Source organism: Pongo abelii, chromosome 8, assembly GCF_028885655.2.
Source record: "Pongo abelii isolate AG06213 chromosome 8, NHGRI_mPonAbe1-v2.0_pri, whole genome shotgun sequence".
Taxonomy (NCBI): domain Eukaryota; kingdom Metazoa; phylum Chordata; class Mammalia; order Primates; family Hominidae; genus Pongo; species Pongo abelii.
In genome coordinates, this window is record NC_071993.2 from 9062808 (window position 1) to 9085817 (window position 23010).

The window sequence follows — 23010 nt, forward strand, 5'->3', positions numbered from 1 at the left end:
ATTTTGGGGACACAGTTCATTCCATAGCATCATCTTCATGAAGTTTAAATGCAAACAAAAGCAAACTAATATATTATATAGACGCTCATACATATTTAATGAAACTACAAAGAAAGTAGCGCAACAAGCAAAATAAAATTCCAAATTCCTCCATGATGCAGGGAATGGCACCAGGAAGAGGAACACATCTTGATTCAATGGTGTTAAAGAAATTCTATTTCTTAATGGGGCCATTGGTGATTATTTGGCTATTATAATCTATAGTTTATTATTTATTGTAAAAATCAGGAAAAATCTTTGTAGACTATCCCCACTTGGGGTAAATAAATTACGTATTTCTAAAATGCATTTCTAATTCTGTGCATGGAGAATTTTTATTATGATGCATATTCAACTGATAAACTTAGTTTTCTCCTGGTGGTAAAATTACAAGTAATTTTTGTTTTTTCTAGTGACTTATTTTTTCTATTTTTCCTAAAATATATTTCATATGTTAAATAAATAGATAAACCAAGTACAGGTGAAAATGAGCACACATCTAAAGACCAAGCCTCAAGCATATTGAGACTGGGTAGCATTAACAGAGAGTGCCCAGGGCTTGGGGGATAGAGGACTGTGGTTTACTTAGCCTAGTGTCTTTCCTAACTATTAAAATTTAAAAATTGTATTGCTAAAGAGCTCAGTCATCATATGGGAAACTTAGGGATTTCTGGCTGCAGGTATTTCTTCATTTTGAGGCATGACTGCCTCTTCAGTACCTGTCAGATTAAAAGAACTAGCTTCCTTGGTTGGGTTTTATTTACTGTCATTATTAATGATCCAAAGGATGGAGTAAACATAGAGCCAGTTAAGCCGGGAGGGCTTGCTAACACCTGAGAAAACAAAAGAACACAAAAATTTCAGTACTGTTGCTTTACTTCTAAGTAACAGCTCAATCTAAAATCAGTCATTTAAATTATGTTACTCTCAACTTTCTCTTTTTAGGACATAAAACACTTTATTTCTAACCAATATTATTTTGCTTTTAAAAGATTATAGAACAAAAAGGTCTCTTGATTTATAGCTTTCCTCTAAGGAAAGGGTCTCAAAGTATCTTGCAAATACATGTAGAGGGTGATGTTGTATTGCTTAGTAGGAGAAATTTTTTCAACCTCAATTAAATGCATTTTTTTTTCTACTGACATTGCCTGAAGGCTGCTTCTAACTCAACAGCTTGTGAGGAAACCTCAGAGAGATAGACATCAGCCAGAATAGAAAAAGACCTCTGGGTTTACAAGAGAAATAATTTTGTCCCCATGAAGAATTAAGAAGGTCGTCTGCAGAACTTTCCAGTAATGAGCAGTCTTAGATGGCAATGCTGATTTGCATGGAAATAGGGAATCCTGAATATACAATACATGAGAAGAGAACTACTGGGTGTTTAGATGGTGTGACAAATGGTATGCAGGTATGCACGTTTATAGCATATGGCTGTGTGACTCATAGCCAAGGTACAACTTGTCAGAACCAGGAACATCATATGGAAAGGGCAGATAAAACAATGAAGAAATTTGCTACTGCAGACTAGATTCTGAGCACAAGGAAACAGTAGCTTGAAATGTGGAAATGACCATGATCTTGAAAATATCTCTTCGGCATTAGGAGTAAAGAACAAGGATTAAAACAAACATACATGAATTGAACCCATGTGGCTACACAGGGAAGCCAGTTTTCAAGAGTGTGTATACCCCAAAACAATCACAAGAAAGCAAAGATTTTTTAAAAAGCAAAAATGGACAAGTAGGATCTAATTAAACTCTCTGCACAGCAAAAGAAACTATCAACAGTATAAACAGACAATCTACAGAATGGGAGAAAATATTTTCAAACTATGCATCTGGCAAATGTCTAATATCCAGTCTGTAAAGAACTTAAATGCATTTACAAGAGAAAAACAAGCAACCTGATTAAAAAGTGGGCAAAGGACATGAACAGACATGATTCAAAAGAAGACATACATGCAGCCAACAAGCATATGTAAGAAAGCTCAATATCATTGTTTATTAGAGAAATACAAATCAAAACCACAAGGAGATACCATCTCACACCAGTCAGAACGGCTACTATTAAAAAGTCAAGAAACAACAGATGCTGGCAAGGTTGTGGAGAAAAGGAACAATTATACACTGTTGGTGGGAATATAAATTAGTTCAATCATTGTGGAGAGCAGTATGGCAAATTCTCAAAGAGCTAAAAGCAGAACTACTGTTTGACCCAGCCAATCCATTACTGGGTATATTACCCAGAGAAATAGAAATCGTTCTGCCAGAAAGACACATGCAAGCAAATGTTCATTGCAGCACTATTTACAATAGCAAAGGCATGGAATTAACCTAAATGCCCATTAATGATAGACTGGATAAAGAAAATGTGGTACATATACACCATGGAGTACTATGCAGCCATAAAACAGAACAAGATCATGTCTTTTGCAAAAACATGGATGGAGCTGGAGGCTATTATCCTTAGCAAACTAATGCAGGAACAGAAAACTAAATACCTCGTGTTCTCACTTATAAGTGGAAGCTAAATGTTGAGAACTTAAGAACACAAAAAAGGAAACAATAGACACTGGGGTCTACTTGATGGGGGAAGGTGGGAGGAGGAAAAGGAGCAGAAAAGATAACTATTGTGTACTGGGCTTAATAACCTGGGTAATAAAGTAATCTGAACAACAAACCTCCATGACACGTGTTTACCTATGTAACAAGCCTTCACATGTACCCTCAAACTTAAAATAAAATATGCCTATATTTAAAAATATTTTTATTGTCTAATTTAAAATGTACTTCAAGGCTGTTACTTCTGTTACTTTTTTCTATCATCCATATGTATCAGTTACTACAATAAAGTAATTGAGATTTAGAAAAAAAGAGTGCATGTACATGACAGAATAAGGATGCATACCCTATGATGAATACAAAAGAGGGAAAAACCTGTAAAAATTGAATCAGGAAGGCCAATACCCCCAAATAAACCAAAACTCAAAAAATGTGAAAATGGAAGGAGCTAGATCCCCAAGTCACCTTTGGGGGAAAGGCTCCAATAGAGTCACCTGACTATAAATATTTGCCTTGGAATTTGCATGAGTGAGAATTGAGTATTCTTTACATTTGTCCACTGAGCTTTGCAGCTTGTTGTAATAGCCATTAGCCTACCCTGTACTAAGACTAGATTGAAATCCCAAATAATAAAAAAGCCTTCCTTTAAAAAAATTTAATGTATTTTAAAAACTTGCAAATATATTTGCAGGATAACCTTTAACAATCTTTTAAGAAATTAAGGGCAATGTAAAAAGTACCAGAAATATAGAAATTGACTAGTGCAAAGTTTTATAAGACAAAAAAGGACAAATTGGTAAGCTTTATGTCAATTTCAGGCAAACAATGTACAATGAATTATTGAAGAGATAATTTGTGGGTACATTAAACAGAACTCCTCATTATCAGAGTCAGCTTTGATTCCTTAAGATAAAGACATATTGTCGTCTCCTGTTTTCCTCTCTGAAAATTGTTTGTAGGCAGTAGTTCATGGATTGGAATACAGAACTCCTTGCAGATGGCATAAGCAAGTGCATAAAATGGAAGTGTTCAAAGGAATGTCTTCTAGTATGTATTATTAATGCTTAACAATTCAACTTGACATGTAACACATTTCTTAAAACTATTGGGCTTTTATTTTAAGAAAACATGCAATAAAAATGATTCAAATATGTATAGCACTTGTGCAATGATTTATAGTTTACAAAGCCCCATATGTACATTTTCTCTCCTGATTTTTGTAATAAAGACTGGGTAAGAAAATTGACATTCAGAGAAAAAAGGATAACTTATAGGGACCACACAGTAAGTTGCAGCTGGGACAAACCTAAGCTTTCTGATTCTAAACAGTTTTCTGGCCACTACTTTATTGTGCCACTTGTCTGAAGTCAATACTACACATGTGCTATTTGCTGTCTCATAGTTATTTCAATTCTAGGTAAAGACAAAACACACACACACACACACATACACATTGGGCCAGATTACTACTGCACAATATCAGAAGAAAATACTCTCTAATGGGATGCTCTACTAATGGATCCCATTTAACACAGGAGCTAGAAGGGCTTGTTCTATTCCATCTGGAACGTGTGGACTTCAGGCATTTATTGAAGGATGCAAAAGTGCCCTTGTTATGTGATTGAGTTTATTCCAGGAGCTAAATGCCTACAGTAGCGTGCATAATGAGAATGAGCCATTGCCAGAAGTTCCCCCATCAGAAAGAATTCTGATCTTAGAGACCCTCATCAGCTCTAATCTGGCTCTACAACTGGCTATCATAGAGAAGGAAGTGTGTCTTATGGAAATGTTTGTTAAATAATGTGTGAAGGAATGCCTTTTTGAATTCAGGGAATTATGGCATCAAGCCTCTACCACTGATATCAGCATATTCTGATTTTAAAATAGAATATTTAAAAATCATAAAAGCAGTTTGTTCCCATTTGATCTTTAAAAAACAATTAGTAAGATTGTGAGTTAAGGTGAGAGTAGTAGGAAGTAAGGTCAGAGAAGGAAGGAGAGAAACAAATCACGTAGAGCTGTATAGGTTTTTATGGTGAGAGTGATGAGAAGCCATTGAAGTGTTCTAAACAGAGGAATAAGGTGATGCGATGTACTTTTAATAAGATTCCATTGGCTGCTCTACTGACAATCAACTGCAGAGGAAAATGCGGGAGCAGAGAGATTAGTTAGGAGACTATTGATTACAACTATCCAGGTTAAGAAATGATGATAGTTTGAACCACTCTGTTGGTCATGGAAGTGGGGAAAAGCGATTGGATTTAGCATGTATTTTGAAAAATAGAGCTGCCATGGTTTGCTAAACAGTTGGATCTGGGGATGAGAGAATCATCAACAATGACTCCAAAATGTTTGTCCAGAGTGAATAGAAACAAAGACTTACCAGACACCGTGTTTGAGACATTATTAGACATCTAAGAGATGACATCAATAAGCAGTGGGATTTTCATTCTGTAGTTTAGGTTACAGGTCTAGGCTGGAAGTTTAGTTTTAAGGATCACTATTACCTGGAAGGTACTTAAAACAGTGAGTCTAGAGAGGATATGTAGACACAAACTACACATGGAAAATAGAAGAGGCCAAAGGACTGATCCTTGGAATATGTTCAAGTTTAAAGTTAGGGAGATGAAGAAACAACATCAAAGGAGCCTGACAAGGAATGATTAGAATAGTAACCAAGTAACAAATTTAAGAGTGACTCTTCCAAACTGGGAAATTTCAAAACAAAATAAGCCTGAAGAATTGTTAAAAGAATCTAGTCAGTCAAAACTGAATAAAGAGTATTTTCAGAAATGCTTGATAGCACATCTATAATGGAAAAACAAACCCCCGTGTCCAACTGTTCTCACAGTGGGTCACCCAAAAAGTGTAAAGGGAGCGGAGAAGAACCAGAAATGAGAAGAAGACAAGTCCTAAAAGGTAGGTAAGTGTACAATTAGGTAATTGTGTCTTGTTTCATAGGAAACAAGAAACCACGCATGGGACAAGAATCTAATGAAGGATAGGTATGTACGATACAATTGTTTCCTACATAAATAATTTTTAATAAAATCTCTCTATAGATCTTATTCAAGTTATGAACCTTTCATCTTCAAATAGTAAAGATATACACACATTCACAAGCTGTTTTATTTACAAATCTATGACATCTGCAAAACTTTTAAACAAAGGACTCCACATTAATAACACAGGGATTATGATTGTCTCATCAACTCCACTGCTTCAAGAGAGGAAATACATCAGAGAATTAAGGGAGCTCCTTGCATTGGGTTCTAAGCAGTTCCGTCCCAGCTGTCTGGTTGTAGCATGAGATTCTTACTGGTAGAGCTTAGTATCCAAGAATCATCCCCGGATGCCTGTGCCAACTGAACATTTCACCAAAAACAATTAAATCAAATTTTTGTTGAGAATTGTTAAAGTAGCTTGAGGCAGTGTCACTTACATGGCCTCAAATAATGTCTCCAGTGTTGCAGAAACAACTATTTTCTCTCTGCACTAGATGAAGAAGGGCTGGGTTTATTTTTTCCCCTTCTCTTCCCTGAGCAAATCCCCATAACAAATAAAGTTACACTTCAAGACCGGATTACTCAGGCTATTGGCTTTGCATGCCAATGTTTAAGTAAAAATGATACTTCTGAGAATTCAAATAATGTTTAAGTATTTCCAGGCTACAGTTCTACTTGCATTTGTCTTGGCACCAGCTCATCATGAATGTGTCAGGTTTTCAAAAAATGACTCTTTAGTCATAGTTGGATGTCTTCATCCAATGTCTCACATGTGCTGAACATGTTTCTATTGCCTTCTTGCCTACTGTCATTTGGTGAAGAGTTCACTGTGCCATTAGCTGTACAGTTTTTTGATAGGAGCCTGCAGTCTCTTCTAGAAATGGTCTTATTTTGTTTAAGAGAGAAAAATTTAAAAAGAGAATGAATAAGAGAGACAAAAAGATAAAGCTTAAAAATTTAATAAAATACATAAGATGTTACAAAATTTATGATAATATAAATAATCAATCATTAATCAACTAACTCTCCCAAAAGCTTCAGCCCTGGCCTTGTTTTCATTTCAAGTGTGTTCATTTTACAAGTGTCAGAAAATAACATTTTGTAAATGACACAGTAAATTACATTATCTTAAAGATTACACTCTTAATTTTTTTAAACTCTCAAAAACCATTCCTTCTTTTCTCCTCTCCACCCCAATTCTGTGTCTTCTAAGGTATATTGTCAGATGAACAGAAAAGTTCACATTTCTTGTAGATATCTGTTTGTACTTTTTGATGATTACCTACCTGAATAAATATATTATAGTCCATATATCTATCATCTAAGAAAATATAAGAAGAGACACTGGTGACACATAAACTATCAGTGTTATCTGAAGCTCAAAAATTTCTTTTTTCATAAAAGAAACTATTTCACGCCTTGTGGTCAAAACAGTATAGGAGATACTTTAGGGTACTCAAAGGTGTCTTTAAATTTCATCATTCATTTCATGATTTGGGAGATAATAGTGCTAAGATTCTCTGTGGTGGCGGGTATGGATTCAACGGTGCATGATTGCTGCCTCTTACCTGACAAGACTTCCAGCTATAAAATATGTGAGTAAATGACGTTGGATATTATACAATGGATATTAAAAAACTGGAAGGGAACTCTGATTTGAGATGTGATTATTTTTCAGCCTTTAAAAATATATAACTAACATTTTTTTTCCTTTGTTTTTCCCTCCTAGGTTCAAGTGATTCTCCTGCCTCAGCTTCCTGAGTAGCTGGGACTACAGGCATGTGCCACCATGTCCAGCTAGTTTTTGTACTTCTTTTAGTGGAGTCAGGCTTTCACCATATTGGCCAGGCTGGTCTCAAACTCCTGACCTCATGATCCACCCTCCTCGGCATCCCAAAATGCTGGGATTACAGATGTGAGTCACCGTGCCCGGCCTACTGACATATTTTTAATAAATTTTAATAAATAATTTTAATAAATAGTAATAAATAATTAATAAATATTAATAAATAAAATATTCCACCTAGGGGTTAGAAAGTTATTTTTATGTAAATAAAATTCCTCCTGGATGAATACATTTCTTCTTATTTTGCCCTCAGTTGATATTGGGGACAACTATTTACTGTGGTTTTGAAATACAGGTTTATGAGTTTTAGGGATATATTATTTTGTTTTTACATGCACAGGGGATGCCAAGATATTTAAAATTCCTGGAATAAAGCAATATTATAGTTAGAGAAAGCAGATCAGTGACTGCCTAGGTGTATTAGTTGTTTTCATGCTGCTGATAAAGACATACCTGAGACTGGGCAATTCACTAAAGAAAGAGGTTTATTGGACTCACAGTTCCACATGGCTGGGGAAGCCTCATAATCATGGTGGAAGACAAGTAGGAGCAAGTCACATCTTATATGGATGTCAACAGTCAAAGACAGCATTTGTGCGGGAAACTTCCTTTTTAAAAACCATCAGATCTCATGAGACTCATTCATTATCATGAGAACAGAGCAGGAAAGACCCGTCCCCATAATTCAATCACCTACCACTAGGCTCCTCCTATGACACGCAGGAATTGTGAGAGTTATAATTCAAGATGAGATTTGGTTGGGGACACAGCCAAACCATATCACCAGGGCCATGGGTAGGAGCAGAAAATGACTGCAAAGTGTCGTGTGAAACTTGATGAGGTTATAGAAGTGCTCTAAGACTGCATTGTGCTGATGCTTAAACAGCTGTATAAACTTAGTAAACAATCATTACTCTATATAGTTACAGCGGGTGGATATATATTCCTTAATCAAGCGGTACATGTATATATATATTCCTTAATCAAGTGGTATATATATTCCTTAATCAAGGATATATATTCCTTACGATATATATTCCTTAATCAAGCGGTACATGTATATATATAGATATATACATACATATATGTATTTATGTGTTATATATAAAAGCTGTTTATGTATGTGTATATATATATAAAACATATACATACATGTGTTAAGCATAAACTCTATGACTGAGCTGTCATATAATTACCACACTATTGGCATACTATATGGTGTACACTGCAATCTGCTTCATGGTGAACCCGCTTATCCTTCTGAGCACTTTTATTAATCTATAGGAAGTGCATGTTTTGGGAAATACATACCATTCTGTGATAGGTTAGGTATAGCTTACCTTAAAGTATTGTAAAACCTTAGATGAATTCTATACATTTCAAAAAATAATATGGCTTTTTTTCAGTAGAATTTAGCTACCTTCACATAACCCTACAAGTTAACAAAATATATTGCTTTTTGATGGCGTATAAGTGCATTTCTTGGGACAATATATTAACCTGTCTATAACGGATTTATGTATTGGTAAAAGTTTAAAATTGTTTTAAGGTTACTTGTTTATGGCCAAAGAACAATTCATCTTTTTCTTTTGTTAAATTTAAAATGAGAACTTTTTCAACAAAGGTTTATGGCTCTCTGCCTTCTAGGCACATGCCAGGATGGCACACCCTGGCTTCCACATGCTTGGATAGGGTCAGGTGATTGAGAACAGAGTCATGCCTGTCACCTGTCTGCTGGAGGATTAAATCTCTTGTAAGATTTGATAAAACTTTCTTTTCCAGAGGCTAGATATATAGGAGCTTGTGGCTGCTCCAGCAGCTTGGATTCAGAGTGAGAAGGCATAAAGGAGAATGCCCAGCTGACTTGTGCAGTGGTTAATTGAAATTATTCAGGCAAGAGATGATGGTGTCTTGGACCAGGTTGGTAATAAGGGAGGTGGTGAGGACTGGTTGGATCTGGGATATGATTTGATGGTAAAGTTGACAAGATCTACTGATAAGTTGGATACGCTTTATGAAAGAAGATGTAAATCAAGGATGAAGTAAAAATGTTTGGTATAGCAAGTGGAAGATTAAAGTTGCCATATACTGAGATGAAGAGGACTTGTAAAGAAACAAGTTTAGAGTGAAAGACAGAAAATTAGGTTTTGACACTGTTAATTTTGAGAAGTCTATTAAAAATCCAAGTAGAAATGTCCATTAGCGGTTATATACATAAGTTTGTAGTTAAAGGGTGATGTCAGCATTGATATGTGAATTTACAGTCTAAAATTTCTCCCTAGTTCAGTGTAATTCAACTTTTATGATGTAAATGTGATTATGAGCCTTTTAGAAAATGGAAAGATTCTGAATGCAGTAAATTCTTTCATGGAATAAAAATCTATCATATATGTGTAAAGGAACTATCTACATAATGAAGTATATGAATTAAACTCTTCATGTGAGTCTTATTCTGTCTTAAATAATGAATGAAAGGAAAAGTTTGTTAAGTTAATTAACACTTCGTTAAAGAATAAAAAGGCATGACGATAGTTTTAGGAATGGCATGACACTGAGATAAAGCAGTAAGTTATCTTGTGGAGACCATGGGGAGAGTTCTCGCAAGGTTACCATGACTTTGACAATGACCATGTTTGTATTTCACTAAGCAACTTTAAGGGGGAAAAAATATAAAGGAAGAGGAAGATAAGAAAATCGGATAGGTAATTATGCGAAGGTCTTCAGTGAGGGTCATGTGGTTTCCAGAAGGTCAAAAGGCGAATTGTGTAATCAAAATGGCTAAAATAAGAGTTAACCCTAAATGTATTGTCACTTTTCAAACCGACATAAAAGAAAATTTAAAAGGCTGATAGTGGTTGTAAGAAGATAATTAGAAGGATAGCCATAGACCATATTAAAGGTAGCTAGATAGCAACGCTAATTAAAAACGTTTACAATCTAGGAATACAAATGCCTCAAAGTAAGAACTACATTAAAACAAATGCAAAAAAAAAAAGAAAGAAAGAAAGAAAGAAAATCTAAAGGTAGTTATAATGAACATAATTTGAGTTTCTTGTACTATAAGTCAATATAAACATCACAATTTAAAATCTTTGGAAATAGTACATTTCTTAAATTGGCATCTTTCATTTTCTCACCAAAAAATTCTTAACTTTTTAACATGAACATTCTTTGGTATTAGTTGAATTTTAGGATTGTTTGATGGGTTCCAGACTCTGTTGTCACTACACAGAACGTTGGCAGATACTTTTGATGTATGAAAGACTAGCATAAACTTGTACCTGAAAACGATATTTTACTGTCTCAAGTTCTAAGATGATGCACTGAGAGAGCTATCATCATGTTTATTAAATCAATGGTGCTACTTATTTGCCAAACCAATAATACAAAAGCAAATATGCTTGAGGCACTTGAGTAATTAAATCTGTTGGGAAAAAGTCCAAAAGGAATGGCGTGCACTGCAATCTGCTTCATGGTGAACCCGCTTATCCTTCTGAGCACTTTTATTAATCTGCAGGAAGTACATGTTTTGGGAAATACGTACAACTCTGTGATAGGTTAGGTACAGCTTACCTTAAAGTAGAGTAATTGACTAGTCCTTTTCCATATTTATAAAACATATCACAAAAAAATGTACCTGGAAGGTTTTATATAGTGGAGACAATCATGAATTTTCTAAGCTTGCTGGAAATCTTAAAATGTAATTCCCTGTAAGTTAAAGTTAATAAAGACATTTGTTTTGAGAATTTTTAAAATAACTTTTTAGCACTTTATGTAGTCCTTTATATTGAAGTTTTCACATCCAATTACATTTATGAATCAGCTGACATATTTTTACTTTTTCCTTACCTTATTTCTATAAACTAGATGTTTAATTTCATTCCATGATAACATAATTTGTACATCGATTTCATGCCATGATGAAATAATTTTTATACCTTGTCTCTTAAATGTCATTATACCAAATTAAAATTTAGAGATAGGATAGTCGGCAAAAGGCCTTTCTTGAAAAACATTACTTTCACATTTTTGATGATGTTTTTGATCTCCAAAATAAACTTTTGGAAAACATTTGCATGTGCTCACAATCCTCTTAATTTCAGGAATCGACTAGATCATGATAAGTCCATTGTGTTGTTTTCTGTTTATAGGTAAACACTTAAGAGCCTATTTTTCAAAACTAAATATTTTCATAACAAAATACATGGAAAGTATTATTTCTAGGTAATACTGAAATCTCTTGTCAAGCACTGGTTTCTACAGGAGTCTATATCACTTATTATAAAAATGTTTAAAGATACTTAGATTGAAAAACTGTAGGTTTCTATTCTAAAAATGGAATACTGGTCTTTACATTTTAAAGGCTCAAGAGCAAACAACAATCTATAAAGTTAGTGTTACCATTATTTTGTTCTAATTCTTGAATTACAATTAGAATTGGGCAACTGAGAAATCTGAGACATTCAGAAATAAAGACAAGAATAATAATATTGGTTTTCTTAATCACCTATCCTTATCCCTTCTTCCCATTTCTGCCCAAGGATTCAAGACCCTTCTATTAAAGCAATACATTCTTATATATTCTGATGTTGTCTTTTTTACTTCAGGGGATGAGGAAGGCTACAAAATGTGTCTACCTGTATTCTGTGAGGAGAACGTGTTCCCTGGTTTTAGATACCGTGAAGATGGATGAGGAGAGAATTTATCTAGACTGTCGGGGAAAGGTGTTGTGATTCCTTCAGTTACACAGGATTGAAAGGAGACATTTCTGAAGGGGAAAAAGGAAATGAAAGAAAAGGGTTTCAAATTGAGGATATGCTGTGTGGTGAACTTGTTCTTCACTCTGTAGCGTTCACAAATGACTCTTCACTGCCCTCTTGGATGAAATAAACTGGTTCCCATAGAAACGGACCGTCTCTGATTTCACAGTCTAGAGCACACAAATAACTTTCTGGAAGCAAGGGTGATGGCTCGTGAGAGCTCAAGGACAAGCAGGAGTCTGTAGAAGCACACCTGGACTCGGGGAAATCATTGACCTCTCATCCTGAATTAAGCAGCGCTTGAAAAGACTCTCTTTGAATCAGAAAAATAATGCGAGCTCCTATCAAACTACCTTACACAGCCAATTGAGTGATCATAGGCTTGGGTGGAAAAATGTAATTCGCAGAACCTTTTAAGAGCTAAGATTCCTTAGTCTACATGGATGACGTCTTGTTGAATGAGACCGAACTGTGCTGCGCAGGATTCGGTTGCATGGTGGCTGGAGCTGCCTGTCTGGGACCCAAATCTCAGACCTGCTGCAAAGTGACTGTATGATCTGCAGGTTGCTAACCCTTCTAGGCTTTTGTTTTATTATTTACATAATGAAGTGAGGGGAATATGTTCCTTGTAAATTTGTTAAGAGGATTAAATTAGTTCATGTCAAATGATTTAGAACACTGTCTGCCACATATTAAGGACTCAACAAATACTACCTATTATTAACAATGTGCCCTAAATCTGTAAATCACTCAATAGTACGTGGCATTAGGCTAAATATATGGAAAGTAGAAGGAAACAGATTGTACAGAAGCTAAAAATATGAAAGACTCTTCATATATTTAAAATATTTTCTTTAATTCTTTTGTTTTTCTCTTTTTTGAGACAGAGTCTCGCTCCGTCACCCAGGCTGGAGTGCAGTGGCATGATCTCAGCTCGCTGCAGCCTCTGCTTCCTGGATTCAAGTGATTCTCCTTCCTCAGCCTCTCTAATAGCTGGAATTACAGGCATGTGCCAACATGCCGAGCTAATTTTTTTTATTTTTTGTAGAGATGGGGTTTCACCATGTTGCCCAGGCTGGTTTCAAACTCCTGACCTCAAATAAGCCACCCACCTTGGCCTTCCAAAGTGCTGAGATTACATGCTTGAGCCACCGTGCCCAGCCTGAAATATCTTCGCATCTTTTCATATGCATATTTGTTTTTACAGGTACATAAATATACATTTTTGATATAACTTGGAATCTTGCATTTTCTCACTCAATGTAAGTATTTTTCTTCTCTTTTACCTATATAAATATAAATATATATATATGCTTAGATGATATATTTATATATTTATATTACTTAATAAGTATTTTTCTGTTATCAATAGTTAAAATTTCACTATGGTTTATGCCATTTATTAAATGTCACTTTCCCTTCTCAAAAAAGTATCATACTGTTTAAAAACATTAAATTGTGTGTGTGTGTGTGTGTGTGTGTGTCTGCTTGGCATTGCCTTTGATTCCATTGATCTACCCCTTTAGTCTCGCAAGAAAATCTTCCTATTTTAGTGACTATAGCTTTGGTGCATTTATTCATGTTTTATATTGTTGGACTCTTGGATTCTATCACTTAATAACCATGATTTAGCTGTTCTCTTTTTATTTTTTCTCTAGATGATTCATAAACAAATTTATGTAAGTTCTACAAACCAAACAAAAGCTCAAACAAAAAAAGAGAATACCACTATTGGAATTTTATTCCAGATTGGATTACTATATATTCATTTGTGAAGAAAATATAGTAACTATATTGAGTGCTGCCACCCAGAAACAACATATGCGTGTTATTATTATTATTATTTTTAGATGTAGTCTTGCTCTGTTGCCTAGGATGGAGTGCAGTGGCAGGATCTCAGTTCACTGCAACCTCCACCTCTCAGGTTCAAGTGATTCTCCTGCTTCAGCCTCCCAAGTAGCTAAGATTACAGGCTTGTGCCACCACACCCGGCTAATTTTTGTATTTTTAGTAGAGATGGGGTTTTGCCATGTTGGCCAGGCTGGTCTCAAACTCCTGACCTCAAGTGAAACACCCACCTTGGCCTTCCAAAGTGCTGGGATTACAGGCGTGACCCACCACACCTGGCAATATGTATCTTAATTTCTTAAAATCTATTTTCATGAATCCCTGTAAATATTTCAGTAGTGTTTTCTATTTATTTATATCTCCTTATTTTTATATAAATAAGAAAAAATAATAAAGATAAGATGGGGAGGGGCTTGTTTTTGTTTATCTTCTGTGATCTTTTAAAAATTTATAATTTCTAGCTGGGTATTTTTGATGTATGGTGCTGCTGATGTTTTTACAAATTCATCTCATCCTCAGTTTATTCTCTGAACTCATTAGTTAATCTTAAGAACATCTGTCAGTTTTTTAAAAATATGTTTTTAATAGGCTTTATCTTTTAGAGTAGTTTTAGGATCACGGCAAAATGAGCGGAAGGTACAGAGAGTTCCCATAGACTCCTGCTCCCTCCCACAGACAGACTCCCCTAGAATATTGTAAAAGGATCTATCAGTCATTTTCCTCACCTCTCTTATAGATGTCTGTCTTCAACAGTGAGGAGATTTTTTCCATAACTCTCTGTAGCAGGACTGGGCTTGTTTGCACTCAAATCCATGACTCATTGTTTCTGTGCCTTTCTGTGTGTTACAGGTGGGCTGATCCCCCTGCAGCCAGTTTCCCATAAGCCACTGACTTCCAACTGGGAATGTCTTGGGGGATAATGGGGGTGGGGATATGGAAGTATAGAGAAAACATAAGAAAATACTGGGTGTATACACCTTTCTCTCTCTGAATATGATGACAGTGTGATAGTCAATGTGGCATCTGTGACTCCAGCTCATACCTGGCAGGTACACCCTAGCTCCAGCTTCCCCTGGGAGACCGTGCATCTCCTGGCCCCACTAACACCACCTTCTTCTGCCGTTCCAGTCTAGAGATGATGACTCTGCCAGCCTAGATGGGCTCTGGGTTGTCTCCCTATTCCTGTTTGCTTTGTAGCTTTCCCATTATGCTGTCACCAACTCCCCAGCCTAAGCCCTCTCTATTTTAAATTCTCAAGTGGATTCTGTTCCTGATTAGTCCCTGACTGATATACCAGTCTCCTCCTGATCTCTGATTAGTTTTCCTGTTAGGTTATTGCAGTAAAAAAAAAAAAGTTTTCAGACCAACTACTGACTACAAATAATTTACTATGATCACCTAAAAAGATTTTCACAAGAGCCCTACTACGTGCAATGGTGAAGAAAGTTGTGGGTACCTTGGTGGAAGGGGTCACAGATATGACTTTTCATTGTAACATCATCTTTTTTCTCCAAGAGTGCCACTGTATAGAGGTGACACAGAGAGGCATAGAAGGACAGATCTCAGACAATTTCATAAAATAATTTCATATTTTTTACAGAACTGAAAGGACGGCACTTAAAAATAGGAGTAATCGTTTATTCACTGGTAAATTTGCTTTTGCCAATGCTCTGTTGATTGTCTTTACAAGACAATATAAGATGCAAAGCATCACTCATTGGAGCATTTCCCTAATGTTGAACTGAAGACCTGGTCTACTAAACTTGTTATCAAAGTTTATTGAGATTCGATGCATCACTGATATGCCATCCTAGATATGCAGAGTAAGAGTGGCTATGTTTCTGGGTGTACAAATCATTCTATCGATTAAATGCCACATTTCACACCAGACGATCAGCTCCATAAAGCAAAGGCTGTGTCTGTGCTGTTAGCCACTGTATACCAGCCCTTCAAGGACCGCCTCATGTGGAAGAGATTCTCAAATATTTGTTGAACAAAAATGAATGAATACAAGAGTTGGCTTGAAGAACCTACTTTGAAAATTACCTCATGATGGATGCTGGGGATATGGAAGGAGGGGGACACTTACCTGGTTCCCAGTGTGGAAGTTGCCTTTCTTCACCTTCTCACATTTAAAAGGAGTGGCTGGGCCATGCACAGTGGCTCACATCTGTAGTCCCAGAGCTTTGGAAGACCAAGGCAAGAGGAACACTTGAGCCTAGGAGTTGGAGGTTGCATGCAGTGAGCTGTGATCCTGCCAATACACTCCAGCCTGGGCTACAGAGCAAAACTCTATCTCAAAAAATAGGCCACTTTAACTCTGTATTGTGACTCCTCACCAACTCCGCACACCCACAGTAACGTAATTATGAATTGTGCATTTGCAACGGAAGTTTCAGAAAGGATTCCATTTTGTAAGTTAAAAAACAAAACAAACTAAATAAAAACTAAAGCACTTGAACCTCCTCCCAAAATAGTGGTTTCTTATTTAACGGTTGGCACAAAGCAAAGTATTCGTTGAATGGAAAATGATACAAATTCTCTCAGAGTAGGAAAAAATAACCCATTTTTTCTCTCTTTTTCTTAAGAAACTTCAGAGCCAGTTGAAGTATTCATGAACAGAATGACTGATTTTCTACATGTGGGTAACACTTTTCAGTAGGCTAAAACTCAAATTTCAGTTTTATGAAAATACAACTATTCTTTGTTGATTTATGTGCATTAAAGCTCAGGAATATCTACAGCAGTTCAATTATTTACATCTTGGTTCTTTGGGTTTTTGTTTTTTTGTTTAAGAGAAAGACGTAGACTTTGGGTTTTCCAACATAGAAGTTCCAACCTCATTTGAGCTGGCAACAGACTCACTGGTGCCCCAATGCACAGTTTTTTAATGACTTTCTCAGTTCTGTCTTCATTGTCCCATTTTCTGTCATCTCCTTGGCGACCAGTAGAGACTTACTGTTGCTTTCCTTAGGTCTAACTAAGCCGCAGAACAGGATGTCGAATCCAGCACATTGCAATACTTGCCTATCAACAGAGGACATGGTGAGTTTCCTCATCCATAAAACAGAGTTAATTAAACCTGTGCCCTTGCTAATCACAGGGATGCATTTTGAATTAGACGAATAATATTATTTTTTTAAAAATTGGGCTTCAAAAAGAAAGGACTTGCATAAACACAAGCGATTATCATTATAAGTGGGTTGATTTATTACTGAAACCACACCTGCATCACTCTAAACAACCCACCTGCTTGTTTTTGTTAATTGTTTTATTTTTTTGCGCAATACCAGCTTTCACCCTGTCCTCTGCACTGCTTAGCCTTGGCTCTGCTGAGTTGTGTAACACATTCTGAGAGATGCCATGCAATGCTCCAGGCAAACTTATAGAAAAACAGGAATGAGTGATTTTATACGGGATGTGTTTCAGCTGTCCAGTTCAAAATAAATCACGTCCAGGTGCATTCTTCCTAATTTGTGACCCAAACTGCTTGCACTTTATACATTAATGAATTATTTTTTCAAAAGAAGTTAGCTTTATCATGAAGACAATGCTATCTAACCCTTTGTGGTCTATCTTTCTCCCTTAAAAAGAAATTGTTACCATTTTATAGGTGTTAGGTTTAATCTACATATTTGAATGGAGCTGAAATGAACTAACATATGTCAATCAGTAAAAGCAGGGCACTTAATAATAATGCTTCCATGAAAATATACATTGTGCATATGTAGGCTCTTTTTGGCATTACCAAATTTGCCAAGAACTTTCTTCTATAAATTAAATTCATTATCAAAAATACTTAGTGAGCCAGCCTTTAAAATTCCCATTAAATTTTTTGAACAACTTTAATTAAAATCTTCTGAATTCCTAGTGTGTTTCTCTTTCAATTTATGAAGAAAATACTTTAGTCTAAACCCATAGGATTACAAGCCTATAACACTATTTATAATCGCAGGGCTTGAGATAGCTGTCACAGTTTTAAAGTCATCTCATCTTTAATGCAATGTTTTAAGCTGACAAAAATGGAAATGGTTCCAATCAGGAAAATAATATTTCATAGAAACGATGACTTATTCTTCCCTCCAATAGTGTTAATCAGATTTCATTTATTTTTATAGCATGCCAGGCATTAGTATTACCCTCTAGACACAGCCCCCTTTCTATTTGTCCTTGGATAAGTTATCTGCTGTATTAGGATAACTTTCTTCCTCAAGATAAATGTTTCCTGATAAAACAATATTATTAACCTGTAGCAATTGCAATGTGAAATAAATGCAGTTGTCAAGTCAACTTTGAAGTGGGGGAAGAACCGTGACAGATTTAAAAACCACGGTATTGTTCTCTGCTTTTCTTGAGTTCATTTGTCTCTCCAGCTATCGTATATGATTGAATAGTAGAGAAGGCACCTGCAAGTAGAAGCCAATGGCAAAAGATTGATAAGCATCTTTCCTGGACTCTGGTGCTTTGGGGGTGCCAATAACTGCACTCTGAGTAATCCTGGTCACTTAACTTCATCAATTGAGAGAGTTTAAGTCAGGGGACTTATGATTTCTTTCTCAACAAGACCAGGTGAACATGTTTTTGCAGTTCTAACTATTATTTGCAAATTAAACAGCCATATATCTCTAAAGCTTCCTGAGCAACAACCAGAGGTACCCCCTCTCGTTCCCTTTCAGCGTTATCCATGCTACGTAGGGTTCACATCACCCATCCGAATGTCCATCACATCATAACATCAGATCATGGTTGAGAGCCGATTACATGCTAATTGCATAAACTCATTGAATTTTCACAACCAACAGACAAGGTAGATATGGACTGACATCACCTCCATTACACTCATGGTACAGAGACAAGAAACTTACCTATGGTCACACAGCTAGTAAGCAGGGATCAATTCTTTAGTTATTGGACTGCGTTCTACTCTTTTGCCTGTGTCTGCCTTCACCAGTCTGTGAACTCCTGGAGCAGAGGAATTGTGCCTTATATGTTACTGGCTTTGAACTTTTTCATCCCTGGTTTTTTGCACAGTGACCAGTGAATGCAAGGTGTACAGTGAAAGTTAGCTGAACTGATGGAAAGATGGGCTACAGAATAGTGCCCATTTTTCACTTTTGAGAAAGCCATTCAGCATCCAGGCTGCTTAGAAAGCAGCTCTTACATAAAACAAGTGCAACTCCCTAGGTGTGTGGGAGTAGGAACGGGACCTGGAGCACGATGGAGCGATGCTCCCACTAGATGAGGAAGCTCTTTCTTTTTTTAGCCAAAAAAAAAAAAAAGTAGATGGATACCATGTCAGCAATGCCCTACTTATATAAGTATTCTTAACTTGATTAAGAAAGCGATGACTTCAAAGAAGCAAAAGGGTGGAGCTGAAAAAGACAAAAGCCAAGAGGAAAAGCCAAGTTTGTGCAGGCATAAGCAAACTAGTATCGTGATCTGTGAACACATTGCACAACCTGAAAACATGTCAGTAAATTAAAGTCCTTTTATATTAATTGGATGAAGCATACATTATGTAAAGGTAGAACAGCAGTGTTCCTGGGGCTGTCCTATTTCATAGTACTGTACTTTTGGGGCTATTTTAATATAACAAATGGAATATCAGTAACTCCATAGTTATCAGAAATGACTCCAATATACTAAGTTAATACATGCATTAAATAAAATTACTCCAGAAATCCACACTAAGATCAAATAACATAATTAATAACATAATTTTCTAAAACACAGAAAATGTTTTTGTGACCTAGGATCAAGATGGTCAGATTGATGTATGAGAGTTCTTAAAAATAATTCTGACCTTGCCTTACAGCGCTCATAAACTAGACCCTTCAATGGTCTGACCCATGGACATGCTACTATATGACCCACCTAAAGAAAATGGCCCCAGAAGGAAGTTTGGTCAGTATCAAAGGCCTCACTTTTCAGAACTTTATTCTAATCTGTTTATTTCTCTTCCATGATCCCTTTCTGCCTTTTGAAGTGAGAAAGCCTGAGTTAGACACGTAATCATCATTTTAACATTGACAATAATATTAAATAAGAGTGAAGGATGGTATCAGTTCTGAAACTCTACACACATTTTCCATATTATGTTGTATTTTATTTATTGTGTGTTAACATAGACATTATTAGGTATACAGATATAGATACAAATGTACACAGATAATCTCCAAGTAAAAGAAAAAGACAATGAAGTTATTTGGGAGGCTGAAGTGGGAGGATTGCTTGAGGCCAAGATTTCAAGACAAGCCTTGGCAACATAGTGAGACTTTGTCTCTAAAAAACGAAATAAAATAAAATAGCCGGGTTTGGTGGCAGTATATTCTTGTAGTCCTAGCCTAATTAGGAGGCTGAGGTGCACATTATTCAGTTCAAACTTCCCTGTTTTAAATGATTATGAATATAAATTTAGCCATTTCTTGTGCTGACATGTCCCTTCAAGTGGGAAACCATGGTGAGCACCTAATTCCCTTCTGTGTCATATTTTCCAACCTAAGAAATGTGTGAGGTCTGTTATTAATGAAGTCACCACAACACAGAGATTGTTAAAATTCTCAAACATTAGAGCTGGTACTCAGTTTTCTTGGTATCCTCATACTTCTCAAAACTGTCTAACTCTTTGCATAAGAAATTTATGTGTGGTTTTTTTCCCATGTTTATCTTCTGTTTGTGGGTTGTGTTTTATTTTTCGTATAAATTTTTACAATGAGATACACACAGGGAAAAGAGGTTCTGTTATTACTTGATAAATTATGTACCTACTGTTAAGCGGTTTTCAGAAGATAGTATCCAAACTTTTTACAATTTCGTACATTCTACCAAATGGTAGAATGATTTTAACCCAGTTCTTCGTAATATGCCTTCTCCACAGTAAGTGCCCAGTAATCATTTACTAATTATCCCTTGGAGGTACCTCCTGAAATATTTGTGTAATACCGGATTTTTAAATATTGAATGCTCAAATGCCAAAAATAAAAGAGAATGTATTTTTAACACACTCTTTTTTGGTGAATGTGTGTGTTTGTGTTCAGTCTAGACTCATTTGAGGCAAGAAAACGATGTTGTTGCCTGATATTTGCCACTGAAATTTACTTCACTCAGTTTCCCTTTGTTTTCTATACGTGTGTGGCAAAACTTGTTTCTAGCCATTTATTGCAATATTCAATGTGTACAGCTTTAAGCTCTCAGCTTTTTAATAGACTTGGAATTGAATAAAAAATTATGAGAATATGTTTTCACACCTTATTTTCAAAACATAAGAACTGCGTTAAGACATCAAATTGGATTAAACATTGTAATATTATTACTCCTAAATGATATAATTTTATGTTATGTGGGCCTAGGTGATAGTTCATAGATAGATAGATAGATAGATGATAGATAGATATACACACACACACATATCCCTCTATAGCTCAGTGAAAACTTTAAGGAGATATATTTTAGGCCTGAAAATTATAACAATAATGAAAAATATGCCAAATGATACAAATAAATTGGTTAAAAAGTATTGGTTCAGAGCAACATGTAGCATGGAAATAAAGAACTTGCAAATCAACCAGAAGAATCAGAATCATCTGCTAGAGCTTCGGCTTTGGTTTGGTTTGCTTTTTTTTTGAGACGGAGTCTTGCACTGTCACCCAGGCTGGAGTGCAACGGCACGATCTCAGCTCACTGCAACCTCCGCCTCCCAGGTTCAAGCTATTATCCTGTCTCGGCCTCCCAAGTAGTTGGGATTACAGGTGCCCACCACCACGCCCAGCTAATTTTCTGTATATTTAGTAGAGACGAGGTTTCACTGTGTTGGCCAGGCTGGTCTTGAACTCCTGACCTCACGATCCACCCACCTTGGCCTTCGAAAGTGCTGAGATTACAGGTGGGAGCCACTGCGCCTGGCCTGGTTTGGTTTGCTTTAATGAATGACTACTTGGCACACACCTTTCTTCTGGTAAATTTGCTTTGATTTTCTCCTGAAACAACTTCGAATACTAGTCCAGGCTCTACTAAATTCACAAAAATAAATAAGAACATGTAAGGATATAAGCGCCCAAATAGATTTTGCTTTCTTGAAAGTAAGAAACCAATACACTTAGAAAACCCCTGATATACCTAGGAATGACTTAATTTTAAGTTAATCCTTGGAAGTGGATGGCTCAGCTAAAATTGGATTATTTCCAAATTAATAGGAGGCTGGCTGAGTTGACATGGCTATTTTGATTTTTTTATTTTATAAGTTGAATTCTTTCTTTTCTCATCCTCACTCTCCTTTACTGGGCTTTCAAATAATATTAGCATTTGCCCATCAATGCAGAGTATACCATAGATCCAATTATTTTCATTTTATTCATACATACTCCACTTAACCCCCCCTCAATACATCCTCCCACTGGAGCAAGCAAAAAGTTAGTTTATTGGCAACACAGAGAAACATGCTCTGGAATAATTCTCTTTTATATGTTACAGCATAAGGTCACTGGAGCTAACCATCTTCCCAAGAAGGACATCTTTCTGAGGGTATCAAGGAAGTGTGCTCATCAGGATTTCACACTTCCTGTCACTCTTCACATCTTTGTTATCCTGTACTCTGAAGCAGGTACAGTTTTTCATCCAGGAGCTCGTCAACAGCTTATTTTTTTAATCAAACAATGAAAGAAGAAAAGATAAATGAGTCAAGAAGCTAGCATTTCTCTATGCAGGTTGAGGCAATCTATAGACTTTTCCTCTTTCTTTTTTAAGAATAATATATATAATGTTATAATATACGTAATTTTATTTTATATATGTATGTATATATATAGAGAGAGAGAGAGACTGGGTCTTGCTCTGTTGCCCATGTTGGAGTGCAGTTGCATAATCATGGTTCACTGCAGTCTCAACTTCTCAGGCTCAAGCAATCCTCCCACATCAGCCTCCCAAGTAGCTGAGACTATAGGTACATGCCACAT

General features: G+C 36.0%; 3 long non-coding RNA genes across 3 annotated transcripts; 1 reads left to right on the forward strand and 2 right to left on the reverse strand.

Moving 5' to 3' along the window:
• Window positions 1–5711: 5711 nt before the first annotated feature.
• LOC129048164 (uncharacterized) lies at window positions 5712–12599 on the reverse strand. Its single transcript, XR_008510271.1, has 4 exons — window positions 12465–12599; window positions 12089–12219; window positions 11089–11159; window positions 5712–6490 (listed from the first exon to the last, which is right to left on the reverse strand). It is a non-coding gene; the product is annotated as an uncharacterized LOC129048164 (long non-coding RNA).
• A 516-nt stretch (window positions 12600–13115) lies between these two features.
• Window positions 13116–15211, reverse strand: LOC129048163 (uncharacterized). The gene is made up of 3 exons (XR_008510270.1): window positions 15102–15211; window positions 14785–14967; window positions 13116–13497 (listed from the first exon to the last, which is right to left on the reverse strand). It is a non-coding gene; the product is annotated as an uncharacterized LOC129048163 (long non-coding RNA).
• Window positions 13413–22736, forward strand: LOC129048162 (uncharacterized). The gene is made up of 5 exons (XR_008510268.2): window positions 13413–13473; window positions 16648–16700; window positions 17034–17104; window positions 19875–19963; window positions 22529–22736. It is a non-coding gene; the product is annotated as an uncharacterized LOC129048162 (long non-coding RNA).
• The last annotated feature ends 274 nt before the right edge of the window (window positions 22737–23010 follow it).